The 18,008-nt window shown below is 35.3% G+C and overlaps 1 protein-coding gene across 1 annotated transcript in view; it reads left to right on the top strand.

The window, feature by feature from the left end:
• The window catches only part of THSD7B (thrombospondin type 1 domain containing 7B), a 772,830-nt gene that overhangs the window by 544,342 nt on the left and 210,480 nt on the right, over positions 1-18,008 (top strand). The window lies entirely within an intron of this gene.

The raw sequence follows: 18,008 nt of genomic DNA on the forward strand, positions 1-18,008 counted from the left end.
TGTGGATGAGTGCAGTTGCTTTACTTCATTGGAAAAGCCATATTTAATACAAAATATATTTTATGGTGCTTTTTGGTGCTCTGATCATACATACAGAGAGCATCAGGCCTTGAATTTCTACTAAGGTAGTTGACAGATTACCAATGAAAACGTTGATTTTTTTTGTTTGTTTTAATATTTTAAAAAAGATTTTCTTTATTTGAGAGAGACACAGCGAGAGAGGGAACACAAGCAGGGGGAGTGGGAGAGGGAGAAACATGCTTCCCACTGAGCAGGGAGCCCTATGGGGGGCTTGATCCCAGGACCCCGGGACCATGACCCGAGCCGAAGGCAGTCGCTTAACAACTGAGCCGCCCAGGCACCCCGAAAACATTGATTTAAAATGTTTTACAATGCAAGATGTAAGTATACCCAAACTAATAGAATAAGACTGTAGAAAAATGCCATCTGGGAGAATTTTGTGAGCTGTTAATCAGAAAGAAGACTGCCTTTTTTGAACCTTGAGAATTTGAAAGATACGGGTAAATGGGGAAAAGAATGAGACTAAATACAGTTGGGATAAATGTTGATGGGGGGTTGCTGAGACAAATGATTATAATGGAACTTAATGAATTTCATACTCTAGTTTGTGGCTTATTTTTTTTAAGACTGAAATGGTAAGGAATTTTACAGAATGTATGAAAGAATTCATGTTTGGCAAACTCTGGGAGGAAAAAATTTGGGACTCTATCATCAAAGTCTTATGTTCTAATAAGCTTTCTCAATAATAATGGTAAGTTGAAGTCAGTTCTGTTATAGAAGTCAGGTAAATGACAGTTTGTCTTCATTGCCAATGGATTAGCTGTTCTTTAAGCTATGGCTGTATCATCATATGAATGCAACTTAAGGCTTAGTAACTTTAATTGGTGATATCATTGTTCTGCTTCCTGGGTTACTCTATAAAATTTTCTTCAGTGATTTGACTCAGAGAAACATTAAACACCTCAGAAACAAGTTGTGGACCCATTTTATGGAAGCCGAAGCTGGTTGACTTTAATATTTGTTTTTTGGTTTTTATATATGTATTGGCTTATTTTCTAAAAACTGACTTTCCTTTTTCCCGTTGAAATATGTTTGACTTAACAGTGTTGTGTAAGTTTAAGGTTCCAACATGTCAATTTGATTTTTATGTGGTAGTGATTGCCATTGTAGTGATAATTAGCACCGATAGCACATTAGAGTTATTTCTTAGTGGTTGAAATAATTAAGTTCCAGTCTCTTAGCAAGTTTGATTATAAAGCACTATTGGTGTGTATATTCATTATACTGTGCATTAAATCTCTAGGACTTATGTACTCATTGTAAATTTAAACAGTTTGATAACATCTGTCCTATCCATCCTTCCCCACTTCTCATTTCCTGGTAACCACCATTCTACTCTTTTTACAAGTTTGACTTCTTTAAATCCCACATATAAGTGATATCCTACAGTCTGTGCCTTTCTCTGCCTGACTTACCTTACTTAGTGTAATGTCTTCAGGGTCAATCCATATTGTAACAAATGGTAGGATGTCCTTTCTTATGGCCAAATATTTCATTTTTTAGATATGAGGTGTATATTTATCATATATAGATCACATCTTCTTTATCCATTCATCTGTTGATGGGCACTTAGGTTGTTTCCATATTAGGCTATTATGAATAATGCTGCAATGAACATGGGAGTATATATATTTCTTGGTTACCCTATTTTCATTACCTTTGGGTATATACCCAGATGTGGGATTGCTGTATCCTATAGTAGATCAATTAATTTTAAATTTTATTTTATTATGTTATGTTAATCACCATATAATACATCAAAGATCGATTAATTTTTGAGTAACTTTAATATTGTTTTCCATAGTGGTTGAACCAATTTACATTCCCACCAACAGTGTACAAGGGTTCCCTTTTCTCCATATCTTCCTCAACACTCCTTATTTCTTGTCTTCTTAATTATAACCATTCTAACAGGTATATGATGTTATTTCACTGTGGTTTTGAGTTGCATTTCCCTGATGGTTAGTTATGTTGAGCATCTTTTCATGTACCTGTTGGCTATTTGGATGTCTTTGGGAAAATGTCTGTATCACTGCCTATTTCACAATTAGATTGAATGTGTTCTTTGTATATTTTATTTTTTTAAATATTTACATATGTGATAGAGACACAGCGAGAGAGAGAACACAAGCAGGGGGAGTGGGAGAGGGATAAGTAGGCTTCCTGCTGAGCAGGGATCCCCATGCAGGGCTCGATCCCAGGACCCCGGGATCATGACCTGAGCCGAAGGCAGACGCTTAATGACTGAGCCACCCAGGCACCCCTCTTTGTATATTTTAGATATTAACCTGCTGCTGGATACATGGTTGGCAAATTTCTCCCATTCGCTGTGTTGCCATTACATTTTGTTGATTGTTTCCTTTGCTATGAAGAAGCTTAAGTTTGATGTAGTCCTATTTGGTTTTTTGTTGTTCTGGTGACCTATATAAAACATCATTACCAAAACGAGTGCTAAAGAGCTTCTTCACTACATTTTTTCCTAGGAGTTTCCTGGTATCAGGTTTTACATTTAAGGCTTTGATCTATTTTGAGTTAATTTTTTGAGTGCTGTAAAATAGGTGTCTAATTTCATTGTTCTACTGCATTGTTCTCCCAACACCATTTAAAGATACCATTTCCCCGTTAGGTGTTATTTCTTCTCTTGTCAAATGTGAGTTGACTGAAAATGCATGGGTTTTATTCTGAGCTCTCGACTCTTTCATTGGTCTGTTTCACCTTTATGCCAATAATACTGTGTTTATTCCAATAGCTTTGTAGTATAATTTGAAATCAGGAAATGTGATACTTCCATCTTTGTTCTTAGGATAGCTTTGGCTATTTGGGGTCCTTGGTGGTTCCATTTCTCTATGTGAAGAATGACATTTGAATTTTGACAGTGATTACATTGATTCTATAGAAGGCTTTAGGTGGCATGGACATTTTAACAAAATGCTTCTGATCCATGAACACAGGTTGTTTTTCCATATCTTGTATCTACTTCAGTTTTTTTTTTTTTTTAAGTAAGTTTTGTGGTTTTCATTGTACAGATCTTACACTTGGTTAAATGTATTACTGGGTATTTTATTGTTTTGGTGCTATGGTGAATGGGATACTTTTATTTTTCAGATGCCTCATAATTAGTGTATAGTAACATAAATGATTTCTGTGTGTTTTTTTAATATCTTGGAATTTTACTGAAGTTGCTTAGTTTGAATAGTTTCTTAGTTGAGTCTTTGACATTTTCTATATACAAAATATCAACTGCAAATAGTGAAATTTTACTTCTTCCTTTCTGATTTGGATGCCATTTTTTTGGTTTTGTTTAATTTCTCGAGCTAGGACTTCCAGTACTGTATTAAGAGAGGTGAGAGTGAGAGGGCAATCTTGTCTTTTTCCTGTTCTTGAAAGATTTCAGTTTTTCAACATTGAATATGATGTTAGCTGTGAGTTTGTCATATATGGCTTTTATTATGTTGAGGTACGTTTCTTCTATACACAATCTTTTGAGGGTTTATATTGTAAAAAGATGTGATATTTTATCACAGACTTTTTTGGCATTTATTACAATGATCATATGTTTATCTCTTATTCTCTTAAAGTGATATATTACACTTATTGATCTGTGTATGTTGAATCATCCTTGAGTTGAAGGGATAAAGCCTACTTGATCATGGTGTATAATCTTAATGTGTTCATTTCAGTCTCCTAATATTTTGTTAATTTTTCATCTATTTTCATAAGTAATATTCTTGTATAGTAGTCTTTTCTTGTAGTGTCCATATCTGGCTTTGGCATCAGGCTAATGCTGGCCCTGTAGAAGGAGATTGGAAGCGTTTCCTCCAGTTCATTTTTCCCCCCTTTGGAAGAGTTTGAGAAGAACTAGCATTAATGTTTTTCTTAAATGTTTGGTAGAATTCACCAGTGAAGACATCTGGTCCTGGGATTTTCTGTATTGGGAGGTTTTTGATAAGTGATTTAAACCCTTTATTCATTATTGGCTTGTTCAGATTTTTCTAATTCAGTCTTGATAGGTTGTGTGTTTCTAGAAATTTGGGTCTTCTAGATTATATAATCTTTGACATGTAATCATTCACAGTAGTCTCTTATGATTCTATATATTTGTGTATCAGTTATAATATCTCCTCTTCCTTTTCTAATTTTGAGTCCTTTTTTCTTAGTTTAGCTAAAGGTTTGTCAATTCCGTTTTTAAAAAGGCACTTTCATTGATCTTTCTGGTTTTTCTGATTCCTCTTTCATTTATTTCCCCTCTGACCTTAATTATTTCCTTCCTTCTGACAACTTTGGACTTAATTTGTTCTTTTTCTAGTTGTTTGAGGTGTTGGCTTAGTTTGAGATGATTTCTTAATGTATCCATTTATTGCTATAAATTTTCCTCAGAACTATTTTTGCAGGATCCCATAGGATTTGATCGGTTGTTTTTCCGTTTTCATTTGTTTTGAGTCAAGTTTCTTTGTTTCCTTTTATTTATTTTATTATTATGTTCAGTTGAGTTAACTTTCTGATTTCCCTTTTGATTTCTTTGGCCCATTGGTTGTTCAGAAGTTTGTTTAGTTTCAACATATTTGTAGACTTTCTAGCTTTTTCTTACTAATTTCTAGTTTCATACCATTGTGGTCAGAAAAAAAAAATATTTCATTCTTAAATATGGTAAATATTATTTTGTGTCCTATTCTATGTTCTATCCTGGAGAATGTCCCATGTGCACTTGAGGAAACCATATATTCTTCTATTAGATGGAATATTCTATATAGGTCAAGTCTGTTTGGTCTAAAGTATGGTTCAATTCTAGCATTTCCTTGTGGGTTTTTTTTTTTTTTTCTGTTTGGGTGATCCATTACTGATGGTGTGGTGTTGAACTCCCTTACTATTTTTATATAATTGTCTATTTCTCTCTTCGGATTTGTTAGTATTAATACATTTAGGGGCTCTGATAATGGATGTGTATACATTTATAAATGTTACATCTTCTTGATATATTGACTCCTTTATTAAATAATCTTGGTTTCTTGAGGTCTTTTTTTTTCTTTTTTTTGGCTGGGAGTTTCTTTTGTCTAAGTATTGCTATCCTTACTTTCTTTTCATTTCTACTTGCATGAGATATATTCTTCTGTTCCTTCAAAATTTGAGTGTATGTGTGTCTTTAAAGGTGAAATGAGTCTCCTGTAGGCATCATATGATTGTCTTGTTTCTCTATCCAGCCATTCTATACCTTTTGATTGGTGATTCAACCCATTTACACTTAGAATGATTATTGATATGTAAGGACTTATCACTGCCGATATATTATTTGCCTTCTGGTTGTGTATCTCTCAGATATTTTTCCTTTTTCTGCCTACCCTTATAAATTGGTACTTCTCCACAGTGATATGCTCTGTCTCCCCCTTTTTTATGCTGATTACTCCAGACTTTTGCTTTGCAGTTATGATGAAGCTTACTTAAAACTTCTCACAGATGAAACTGTCCATTTTGTGCTGGTAACTAATCTCCATTTGCCTTCAGAGTCTCTACCCTTTCACCCCTCCTTTGTGTATATCTGATGTCACAGTTTACCTCTTTTATGCTTTATGCTTTTGTGCTCTTTTAACAAATTATAGTCACTATGATTATTTTTAATACTCTTTAACTTTTATACTATAGTTCTGTGGTTAACACACATTCTAGCAGAGTTATAATTCTATTTTTTTCAACTTCATCAGACTGTTCTGCACTTTGATATGTTTTCCTGTCTCTGATTATTGTCTTTTCATCCCATCTTGAATTCTTTTCAGTGTTTTTTTACAAGTCTGTTAGTGGTGAACTCCCTCAACTCTTCTTAGTTTGAGAAAGCCTTTATTTCTCCCTCCTATCTGAAAGATAACTTATGGATCAGGTATTCTGGGCTAGCAGTTTCTGTCTTTGAACACTTTGAGTATGTCATCCGTGTGTCATATACTCTCTCCCGGCCTATAGAGTTTCTGCTGAGAAATCTGTTGATGGCCTAATGGGGGTTATTTTGTAAGTAACTTCTTTCCCCTGGTTGTCTTTAAGATTCTTTACCATTGATTTTTTTCTTGACAGTTCTAATATAATATGTCTTGGAAAAGGTATTTTTGCATTGAGATAATGAAGTCTTCTGTCAGCTTGCTGGATATGTAGATTCAAGTCCTTCCTTAGGTTTGGGAAGTTCTCAGCTTCTGTTTATTTAAACTCAGCCTACTTTTGCCATTCTTTTGTACACCAATTTTATATGTTCTTTTATTACCTTAAGTTTGTCGTTCTTTCTTTTCTTTCTTTCTTTTTTTCCTTAGAGACAAAGTTAGTACGCACTCACACGGAGGCGTGGACGGGCAGAGGGGGAGAGAGAATTCTAAGCAGCCTCCACGCCCAGTGCGGAGCCCAGTCTGGGACTCTGTTTCACAACCCAAGATGAGGATCTGAGCCGAAATTGAGTCAGATGCTTAACCAACTGAGCCACCCAGGCACTTCTTAAGTTTTTACTTAAATTCCAGTTAACATACAGTGAAATATTATTCTCAGGTATATAATATAGTGTTTATTTTTTTAACACTTCCGTACAGTACCCGGTGCTCATTACAAGAGCAATCCTTAATCCCCATCACCTCTTTAACCCATCTCCCCACCTACCTCCCCTCTTGTAACTATCAGTTCTCTATAGTTAAGAGTCTGTTCCTTGGTTTGCATGCCTCTCTGTATTCTCCTTTTTTTCCCCCCAGCTGCTCGCTTGTTTTGTTTCTTAAATTCCACATATGAGTGAAGTCATAGGGTATTTGTCTTTCTGACTTATTTTGCTTAGCATAATACTCTAGCTCCATCATGTCATTGAAAATGGAATAGTAACATTCCATTATGCATATATCTACATAAACATACATACATACATACCACATCTTCCTTATACATTCATGAATTCATGGACCATTGGGCTGCTTCCATAATTTGGCTATTGTTGATAATGCTGCTATAAACATCAGGGGGCATGCATTCCTTTGAATTAGTATTTTTGTGTTCTTTGGGTAAATACCTAGTAGTATGATTGCTGGATTGTAGGGTAATTCTATTTTTAACTTTTTGGGGAATCTCCATACGGTTTTCCAGAGTGACTGTATCAGTTCGCATTCCCACCAACAGCAAGAGGGTTCCCCTCTCTCCTCATCCTCACCAATACCTATCTCTTCTGTTGTTCATTTTAGCTCTTCTGACAAGTATGAGATGATAACTCATAGTTTTGATTTATATTTCTCTGTGAGTGTTGTTGAGCATCTTTTCATGCATCTGTTAGGCATCTGAATGTCTTTTCGTGTCTTTGGCCCATTTTTTAATTGGATTACTCATTTTTTGGATGTTGCATTTTAGGAGTTCTTTATATATTTTGGTTACTAACTCTTTATCAGATACGTCATTTGCAAATATCTTCTCCCATTCTGAAGGTTTTCAGTTTTGTTTCCTTAACTGTGCAGAAGCTTTTTATCTTAATGAAGTCCCCATAGTTCATTTTTGCTTTTGTTTCCCTTGCCTCAGGAGACCTAGCTAGAAAGAAGTTTCTACGGCCAATGTCAAAGAAGTTACTGTCTGTGTTCTCTTCTAGGGTTTTTATTGTTTCAGGTCTCACATTTAGGTCTTTAATCCATTTTGAATTTATTTTTGTGTATGGTGTAAGATCGTGGTCCAGTTTCATTCATTCTTTTGCATGTTGCTGTTTAGTTTTCCCAACACCATTTGTGGAAGAGACTCGTTTTTTCCATTGGGTATTTTTCCTGCTTTATTAAAGATTAATTGACCATATAGTTGTGGGTTCATTTCTGAATTTTCTATTCTGTTCCACAGATCTATGTGTCTGTTTTTTGCCAGTACCATTCTGTCTTGATGACTACAGCTTTGTAATATAACTTGAAGCCTGGAATTGTGATGCCTCCAGCTTTGTTTTTCTTTTTCAAGATTGCTTTGGCTATTCAGGGTCTTATGTGGTTCCATACAAATTTTAGGATTTTTTATCCTTGCTCGGTGAAAAATGCTGGTGGTATTTTGATAGGGATTGTATTAAATGTGCAGATTTCTCTGGGTAGTATAGACATTTTAATACCTGTTTTACCAATGCATGAGCATGGAATGTCATTGTATTTCTTGGTGTCGTCTTCAATTTCTTTAATAAGTGTTCTGTGGTTTTCAGAGTACAGGTCTTTCACCTATTTGGTTAGGTTTATTCCTATGTATGTCATTGTTCTGGTGTAACTGTACGTGGGATTGATTGCTTAGTTTCTCTCCATTATCAGTGTAGAAATGAAACCGATTTCTGTACTTTGATTTTTCTATCCTGCAACTTCACTGAATCTATCAGTTCTAGCAGTGTTTTGGTGGAGTCTTTCAGGTTTTTCTATATAGAGTATCATGTCATCAGCAAACAGTGGAAGTTTGACTTCTTCCTTGCCGATTTGGATGCCTTATATTTTTATTGTTTGATGGCTGTAGCTAGGAGTTCCAATACTATGTTAAATAAATGTGGTGAGAATGCACATCCCTGTCTTGTTATTGACTGTAGAAGAAAACCTGTTTTTGCCCGTTAAGGATAATGTAGCTGTGGGTTTTTCATACATTGCCTTTATTATCTTGAGGTATGTTCCCTCTAAACCCACATTGTTTGAGGGTTTTTGTCATGAATGGATATTGTAGAAAAAGCATCTGACAAAACACATCTATTGAACCATTTGTTTACTTTTGGGTGCACGTGTTAACTAGCAATCTGGATCCTGTGGTGCAGTATGCCAAGGCACTTTTGTTCTGTTACAGATGTCTAGTTATGAAAAGGAGAGAAAAGACTCATACTGTCATGATGCTGAGGTCACCTACATATTGATTTAGTCATTCATTTGATCAAAACCTGTATAATGAACACCAGCTTTGTACCTGGTCTTCTATGATTTGGGTGCACATTTAAGGGGAAGTAGAGTACTTGTGAAGTTTATTGTCTAGTGGGGGATAAAAATGGAATTTCTGGTCTTTATTAGCTGTTAGGATGCTGAATATAAAATCTTTAAACTTTCAGAAAGTCCTTGCTGAAGTGACAAAAATTTGAGACGTGAAGTTCGAGAAAGAAGCAACCCCATGAAAAGTATATACGAGATCATTTCAGGTAGTGGAATAAGCATGTTCTAAAGAGTAAAGTAGGAAAGAAGTTCTGGCAGCAAAACAAAGGAAGCTCTGTGGTTTGAATATAGGGAGTGAGAGAATTCTGTGAAATGAGTTTGAACAAGTAGGCAGAATCTTGTGGGACAAAGCAAGGAGTATGGATCTAATTTACATACAATCATGTGAAAATAAAGGGAGGTAATATCCAATTTAGGTTTAAACTATTTTAATTGACATATAGTAGGTCAGTTTCAGGCATACAGCATAATGATTCGGTATCTGTATATATGGTAAAATTGGAGCAATAAGTCTATTTAACATCTATTAGCATATGTAGTTATAATTCTTGTGATAAGCTTTAAGACTTGGAACTTTCAGGGCACCTGGGTGGCCCTAAGTCGCCCTAAGCGACTGCCTTCGGCTCAGGTCATGATCCTGGATTCCTGGGATCGAGTCCCGCATCGAGCTCCCTGCTCGGCGGGGAGTCTGCTTCTCCCTCTGACCTTGCCCCCTCTCATGCGCTCTCTCTCTCTGTGTCTCATTCTCTCTCTCAAATAAATAAATAAAATCTTAAAAAAAACAAAAAGACATGGAACTTTCAAATATACAATAGATTGTTAACTACTTTGTATATTACATCCCCATGACTTATTTGTACCTGGACATTTGTACGTTTTTACCCATTTTTGCCTATTCCCTATCCCCTACCTCTGAAAACCACCAGTCTGTTTTTTATGTGTATGAATTGAGTTTTGCTTTTGGGTGGGCAGGTGTGTGTGTGTGTGTGTGTGTGTGTGTTTGTGTGTTTTGGAGGTTGTTTGTTTTGCTACTGCGTTGTATGAATTCTCTATTTTGGTTATTAGCCTCCTATCCCATATATGATTGGCAAATATTTTCTCCCATTCTATAGGTTCTTTCCATTTTGCTGATCATCTCCTTTGCTTTGCAGAAGTCTTTTCAGTTTGATGTCGTCCCAGTAGTTTATTTTTGCTTCTATTGCTTTTGGTTCTTGTGTCAAATCCAAAAAATCATTGCCAAGACTTAATGTGTAGAAGCTTACCACCTATGTTTTCTTCTAGGAGTTTTGTGTTTCCAGGTCTTACTTATTTAAGTCTTTATTCCATTTTGAGTTAATTTTTGTGTAGGTGTAAGATAGTGGTCCAGTTTCATTCTTTTCATGTTGCTGTCCAGTTTTCCCAACAGTATTTATTAGAGACTGTTCTTTCCCTATTGTATATTCGTGGATCATTTGTCATAAATTGACATAATTGACCATTTGGTGTGGGTTTACTTCTGGGCTACCTATTCTGTTACATTGATAGATGAGTCTGTTTCTCATACCAAGATCATACAGTTGTGATTAGCTTTGTAGTATAGTTTGACATCAAGCATAATATCTCTGGCTTTGCTTTTTCTCAAGATCGCTTTGGCTATTTGTGACGTTTGTGGTTCCATGGAAATTTTAGGATTTTGTTCTATTGCTTTGAGAAATGCCACTGAAATTTTGGTAAGGATTACAATGAATATGTAGATTCTTTTGATTAGTATAGACATGGTAATATCCATTCTGGTCCATCAGCCAGAATTTCTTTCCGTTTATTCTTCTTTTAAGTTTATAGGTCTTTTACCTCCTTGGTTAAATTTATTCCTAGGTTTTTATTCTTTTGATGTAATTATAGATGGGATTGTTTTCTTAATTTCTCTTGTAGTTCATTATTATTGCGTGTGTGTGTGTGTGTGTGTGTGTGTACAGGAATGCAACTGATCATAGATCTGTATATTGCATTTCTGTATCCTGAAAGTTAACCTAGTTTATTAGTTCTTAGTTTTTTTGTGTGGGGTCTTTAGAATTTTCTACACATAAAACATGTATCTGCAAATAGTGACAGTTTTTTTTTTTTTTTCTTTTCAATTTGGATGCCTTTTATATCTTCTTATCTCTGGCTAGAACTTCTAAAACTATGTTGAATGAAAGTAATGAGTGGGCATCCTGTCTTGTTACCGAACTTTGAACAATTTCCAGCTTTTTATCATTAGGTATGATGGTAGCAGTAGGCTTGTCATATATGGCCTATATTATGTTAAGGTACATTCTCTCTATACATACTTTTTTGAGAGTTTTTATCATAAATGGATGTTGTATTCTGTCAAATGCTTCTTCTGCATTTATTGAGATGATCATGTCCTTTTTATCTTTGGTTTTGTTAATGTGGTATATCACATTGATTGTGTGGATGTTAAACCATCCTGTCATGCCTGGAATAAGTCTGACTTAATCATGGTGTATGATCCTTTTACTGTATTGTTGAATTCAACTTGCTAATATTTTTAGGATTTTTTGCATCTATGATCTTAAGGTATATATATATATATTTTTAATTTGTTTTTGTTTTTTTAAAGTGTTGCCCTTATCTGGTTTGGGTATCAGGGTAATGCTGGCCTTGTAAAATGAGTTTGGAAGTTTTCCCTCCTTTTCTGTCTTTTTGAAAGACTTAGAGAAGGATTGGTATTCTTTTTTTGCATGTTTGGTATAGTTCACCAGTGAAGCCATCTGGTCCTGAACTTTTGTTTGCTGGGAGATTTTGATAACTGATTCAATTTCCTTACCAGTAATTGATCTGTTCAGACTTTCTATTTCTTTATGATGCAGTGTTGGTAGTTTGTGTGTTTCTAGAAATTTATTCATTTCTTGTATATTGTCCAATTTATTGGCATATAATTGTTCATAGTAGTCTTTTAAGATCCTTCATATTTCTGTGATACCAGTTACTTTTCCCTTCCATTTCTTACTTTGAGTCCTATCTTTTTCTTGGTGAGTCTAGCTAAAGGTACGTTATTTTGTTTATCTTTCCAAAGAACTGGCTCTGGGTTTCATGGATCCCTTCTGTTTTCTTTTGGGTCTCTATTTCACCTATTTCTGCTCTGGTCTTTGTTATATTCTTCTCTCTAACTTTGGACTTCACTTGTTCTTGTTCTAATTTTGGGGGTGTAAAATTAAGTTATTAGGTTTTTCTTGTTCCTTGAAGTAGGCATTGACCACTATGAACTTTCCTCTTAGAACTGCTTGAGCTGCATCTCTTAAGTTTTGGTGTATTTCCATTTTCATTGAATCAGAGTATTTTCTGATTTCTCTTTATTCCTTCTTTGACCTACTAGTTTTTCAGTAGCATGTTGTCTAATCTTCATGTATTTGTCAATTTTCCAGTTTTCTTCTTATAACCTGTAGTTTTACTGTTGTGTTTAGAAAAATGCTTGATGTGATTTCAATGTTTTTAATTTTAGGCCACAAAACAAGTTTTACTAACACATGATTTATCCTGGGGAATATTCTGTGTGCACTTGAGAAAAATGTGTATTCTGTTGATTTTTGGATACAATGTTCTGTATATGTCTGTAAAGTTCATCTTGTCTAACAAGTCTAGACTATGCCAATATTTCCTTACTGATTTTTTCTGTCTGGATTCCCTATCCATTGATGTAAGTGTAGCATTAAAAATTAGTATATTGCTGGATAATTCTCCCCTTATTTCTAAGTTTTTCTTGATACATCTAGGTGCTACTTCGTTGTACATGTTATATCCTCATGCTGTATTGACCCTTTTATCATTATATGACCTTCTTTTCCCTTAAAATCACTTTTTCTCTTAAAAAATCATTTAAAAAATCTATACTGTGTATAGCTTGACTTCAAAGGGGCAAGGATGCATTGGCGATGATTGCAGTAGTCATGGTATAAGGTATGATTTTAGGTTAAACCAGGATGATAACGATAAAGAAACAGAAAAAGTAGTTGTAAAATAAAAATTTGAGGTAAAATTGGCAAATTTATTGTAAATGCCAGTCATCTTTTTTATATCTTATTGATCTGTAATTTTTTACATCTTTTTAATTTAGAAAGTTATTTCGAGTTAAAAGAGTATATCCTTGAGAAAGAGATGTAACTGAATTTGCAGAGCAACAGCAAAACCTATTAGAGAATCTAAGATTTTTACCAAATGAAAATAACGCTTTGATCAAGACTTAACAGTAGCATTTATATTTGTGTTAAGATAATTCTGTAGTACATCTTTCAAAAGATTTTAGAAAGACTAAGTGGCAATACTTCATTTTGTCACCCCTAGGAATGAGACAAACCCCCATCTATCAAGGCAGAGTGATGAGGGTGAACTTAATGCACCAATAAAAACATAGGTTTGGTTTTGTTTTGTTGTAATATGAGTTCACTCATTATGAAAAATTCTAACTTTACGTATAAACAGGTACAGAGCAGTGACCTGAATCTGGCTGTCTTAAGAACAGTGAAGACTTTGGCCTTTTAAGCTTTTACATGGATTTGTCTTCCATCTGCATCTCTAAGATGAGCAGAATTCCCCAGGATTATGTCATAAATTTCTTCATAAGGGTAATTATTCCTCATGCTAAGGTGTCCTTTGTGGACCCTGGTGGTAGAAACAGCTATGGGCAATACAATCTAGTAAATTCTCAATTTTCTATTCTCATAGATTCCATGGATGATTCAGACCACAGATAATCTCAGCCAAGTCTGTTGACTTCAGGAACAGCACTATGGGGGACTAATATTACAATTGCATTTTATTTTCTTAACATTAAGGCATTCCTGTTTATGTCCTGTCAGCAATTGTTGGTTCCTGTTGAGTCCCACTATGGTTTAATGCCAAAGTATGTATTTCCCAAGTGTGGGACAACAGGCCGGAGGTTGACTGGAATTACCTAATTCTTGCAACAAAACAGTATGTGCCAAAATTAATATATTTGAGGTGAGTTATTTCCAACTATGTTTCTTATCCCACTGATAATTTGTCTAAGAACAGGACGTTAAAGCATACAGAGCTTTCTTTTCTCTGTTGCCCAACCTTCACCCTTCCCTTCAGTTGGTTCTCTGAGAGGAGTTAGAGAAAGACTGGATATGAACAATCAGTCTACTTCATTACTTCATATGTCCCTTACTAGTCTTTTTCTTTATAGTCCACTTAATCACCAACCACAATATTTTCTTTTCACTTAAAAATTGCTTATTATTTCTTTCCTACCAGTAGATAATAGAGTTCCAAGAGAAATAGCTGCTTTTCTTTTTTAACTAAATACACAGCACCAAGAATAGTGCCCAAAAGTTAGTAGGTTTTCCACATTTTTGAGTATAGGACTGAATCCTCAGGTCTTCATAATGCTGAGTGATTTTCTCTTAAGTATTTCTCAATCTTTTCCTTTTATCCTAAAATCTAATAATCCTGGTAGTAGATGTTCAAGTATTTTGCCTTGACCTATCCACCTGACATCTATCACACCAGGAGCCATCAGCCATCATACTAAAAAGCAAGTGTGACCATGAAAGTTCTCTGCCTGCACTCTTTCCTTGTCTCCTCTTCACAGCTCCTAAAAAGGACATGACAGCTCCTAAAGAGGACATGACAGAACATACGTGATTAGTCTACCTGACATGCTTTTTCTCCTCATTTCAGGAGATTCTTTGCTCTTTGGACTAAGACCAAGTGCTGCCTACTCCAGGAAGTATTTTCCCTATTTCCACTCCCAGGGGAGGTGAGGCGATCATTCTGAGGATTCCCATGATTCCTTGTAATTCTTTTTATGACTGTATTTACCTTTTTTTTTTTTTTCTCCATGTAGATTTATTTTTTTCTCACACTAAAATTAGAGCTCACTGGGATTCAGGACTAAATCATGTTCATTTCTTCATCCCTAATGTTTAACAGTGTCTGGCTCATCAAGGCTATCAGTATAGGTTCACTGAATGAATGGAAAGACTAGCGTAGACATGACATGAGTCAACACAATGAGCCTTTATAGAAGTTCTAAAGTGTGTATGTGCATTTGTTTTAATCTTTAGGTAGAAGAGCTATGTATAATGAACATAGATCCATAGAGCAGTCAGCTGGGCTATACATGGTCAAAGACTACAGGAATACCAGATTCTGCTCTACTTTGCCCTTGACCCACAGTTGGGGATTAGAGGAAATGAAGTTCTGTTGCTATAGCTGGACAAGTTGTTTTTCAAAGAATGGAAGAATGTAGAAAAATATTTCCAAGTGATTCAGTGATAGCTATGTACAATTTTAATTCATCAAACTGAAAAATGAAAATGTAATCTGTTTTATAGCTGATTCCAGATGATTATTTTTAATAGGCAATTAATTATCTTTATTAACATTTCACCCAGAGAAAACAGCATTTTCAGCTTAACTATTACAGCAATTTTATTAACTTGCTCCTATATATAAAGAGGTATGGATAGCAGACAAAGCAAAATAAAAAACAAAACAAAACACTGATTTAAAGAACAATGTTTCACATATTTGCAGTTACTGGGAAAAATATTAATTCAATCTTAATACATTAAAAAAGTTTATATTTTATGTATACTGAATTTAAAATACTAAAAAATTGTTACAACTACATATAGACAAGTTTATGTTGCCTCAGCTGATAGAGCATGTTCAGGGACTGAAAGTTAACATTTTTATTAACTGAGGTGGTTTATCCAGCATTTTACAAAGTACCTTGGTAAAGATCTGTTTATAGCAAAGATGGGACAACCTTGTTAAACTATTGCGAGCTATCCTCAAGTCTACCACACAGGATGGATGAAAGAGTTAAGCCCCACCCTCAGTTACAGAAAGACCCATTTTAGCTGTCCTCATCTTTTGCCAAATGACCTGTTGCCTTTGTCCTCTACATCTTTGTTTCTTGTGACATTGAAAAGCTCTTCAAATCACCACCCAGGGAAGAATTAATAGTGCCTGTTTTCAGAAAAGAAGAGTTTGACAAGATGAATGTTTCTTTGTTTTTCATGTTGAAATTGTATTTTTTTGGTTTTAATAGGAGTATCGCTTTAAAAACAAATGAATACAGTATTGCTGCTTTAAAGACATTTCTCACTTCTACCCATGAGTTTCCATCCCAGTTGCTCTCCCCTTTTGTTGTTCAAACTTGTCTTCCGCCTAGGTGGACTGTAGTGGTTGCCCATCCACTGTCCTCGCTGAATCCTTCCTCGCACCACCTTTCTTTTCTTCCCATTTCAGAGGCATCTGTCCAAAAGACAAATGGAATTACCACTTTCCTAGGTTGACATGAGTTTAAAACCTGTGGCCCTGATGCTTTAGCATGACCAACAAGGCCTTTATGGTTTTACCTTTTTTAATCTCTGAAGCCTTACCTCTCATCCTTCCTATTTTTAATTCCAGACTTCTCAGGTTCTTGCACATCTCAACACCTATGAGGCACTGCCCTACGGCTTTTGCCTTTTGTACCTCTACATTTTATTTCTGCTATGACTTTAATTTTTCCGCTTTACAACCTACTTCTCTGGTTAACTGCTAATAACCTTTCCAGATATGCATCAGAAACGTCACCTCCTCTAGAAGACCACAAGCTGACTCACCAATCCACCCTCCCTCAACCCCTAGAGCCCATTAAGAGTTCAGAATATCTGTTATCTCTTAGAGACTTCTCACATTTCAGCTACTTTGTTGCTAGCTGATCCTGCCAGAGGGTGACATGTGCTTCTTGAGGGAGGGACTGTCTACTCACCACTCTTTCCTCACCAACATCTGGCAAAGAGTCAGCACATCATATATACTCAATAATTAACAAAACATGTAAATCCATGCTTATGTGTAAAGAATTTTAACGTACATGTGTTCCTTTTGAGTGCCATAACAAAACTGCAAACTTGGTTACTTAAAATAAAACCTTTATTCTCTCACAGTTCTAGAAATCAGAAGTCCAAAATCCGTTCACTGGGTCAAAATTAAGGTCTCATCAGGGCCATGCTCCCTTCAAAGGCTCTAGGAGAGAATGTGTTTCCTTGCTGTTTCCAATTTCTGAAGCTGCATTCCTTGGCTAATAGCCTCTTCCTGGGTCTCCAAAGCCAGTGGCATAGCCCTTTGCTTCATTGTCTCCTTGCCTCCTTATTCTGTGTCCACAATCTCCTACATCCCTCTTAAAAGGACATTTAGGATTATCTAGCCTGTGCTGTTAATCCGGGAGAATCTTCCCATCGAAATATTGGTAACCTAGTCACAACTTCAAAGTCTCTTTTGACATATAAGGTAACATTCACAGGTTCTAGAGGTTAAAACTAGGATATCCTCAGGGGCCATTATTCAGCCTATCACAGTATGTTAAGGCTGTTAAATTTTTGAAACTAAATTTTTTTAAAGATGTGCAAATTAAAAATAATTGGAAACGTCTCAAGGGTTAGAAACATTCACCTAGGATTATGTTCTTTCTTTCTTCATGTGTATAGGGTCCACACAAGGGGATTTATATGAATGATACCACAGTCTGGAAAATTACTTGGCAAAACAGAATGCTGAAATGTTGTAAGAAAGAAAATGGGGCTTTTGGTTATTTTCTTGAACAATGTATGGAATTTGTATTTCCATTTACTTTTTTGTTTTGGGTTTTTTCAGTTTCAGAGTACAGGGGATCCACTTCTATCCAGGTACTATATTGTTTATTTCTTTTCTAATTTTGACCTGTTTATCAATTAATAGAGACCAAGCCTTACTGATAACTTCTCATTTGAAGAGAAGAGTCTACTACTAAAAATGTTTGAGGAGCTCCTAGTCCAGGAATTCAACTAATGAACCACTGTTCCCAATGCAGCCCTTCATTTGTTTGTTCATTTATTCTTTTAACAAACATCAATGAAACATTTAGGTTATATCAGGCTTTTTTCTGTATAACAGTATATAAAGATGAGTGAGTAATACTCAGAGACACTCTAATGCAGGACTGTTAGGAGGACTTCCGAATTTGGTATT

Source organism: Zalophus californianus, chromosome 3 (assembly GCF_009762305.2).
Source record: "Zalophus californianus isolate mZalCal1 chromosome 3, mZalCal1.pri.v2, whole genome shotgun sequence".
Taxonomy (NCBI): Eukaryota; Metazoa; Chordata; class Mammalia; order Carnivora; family Otariidae; genus Zalophus; species Zalophus californianus.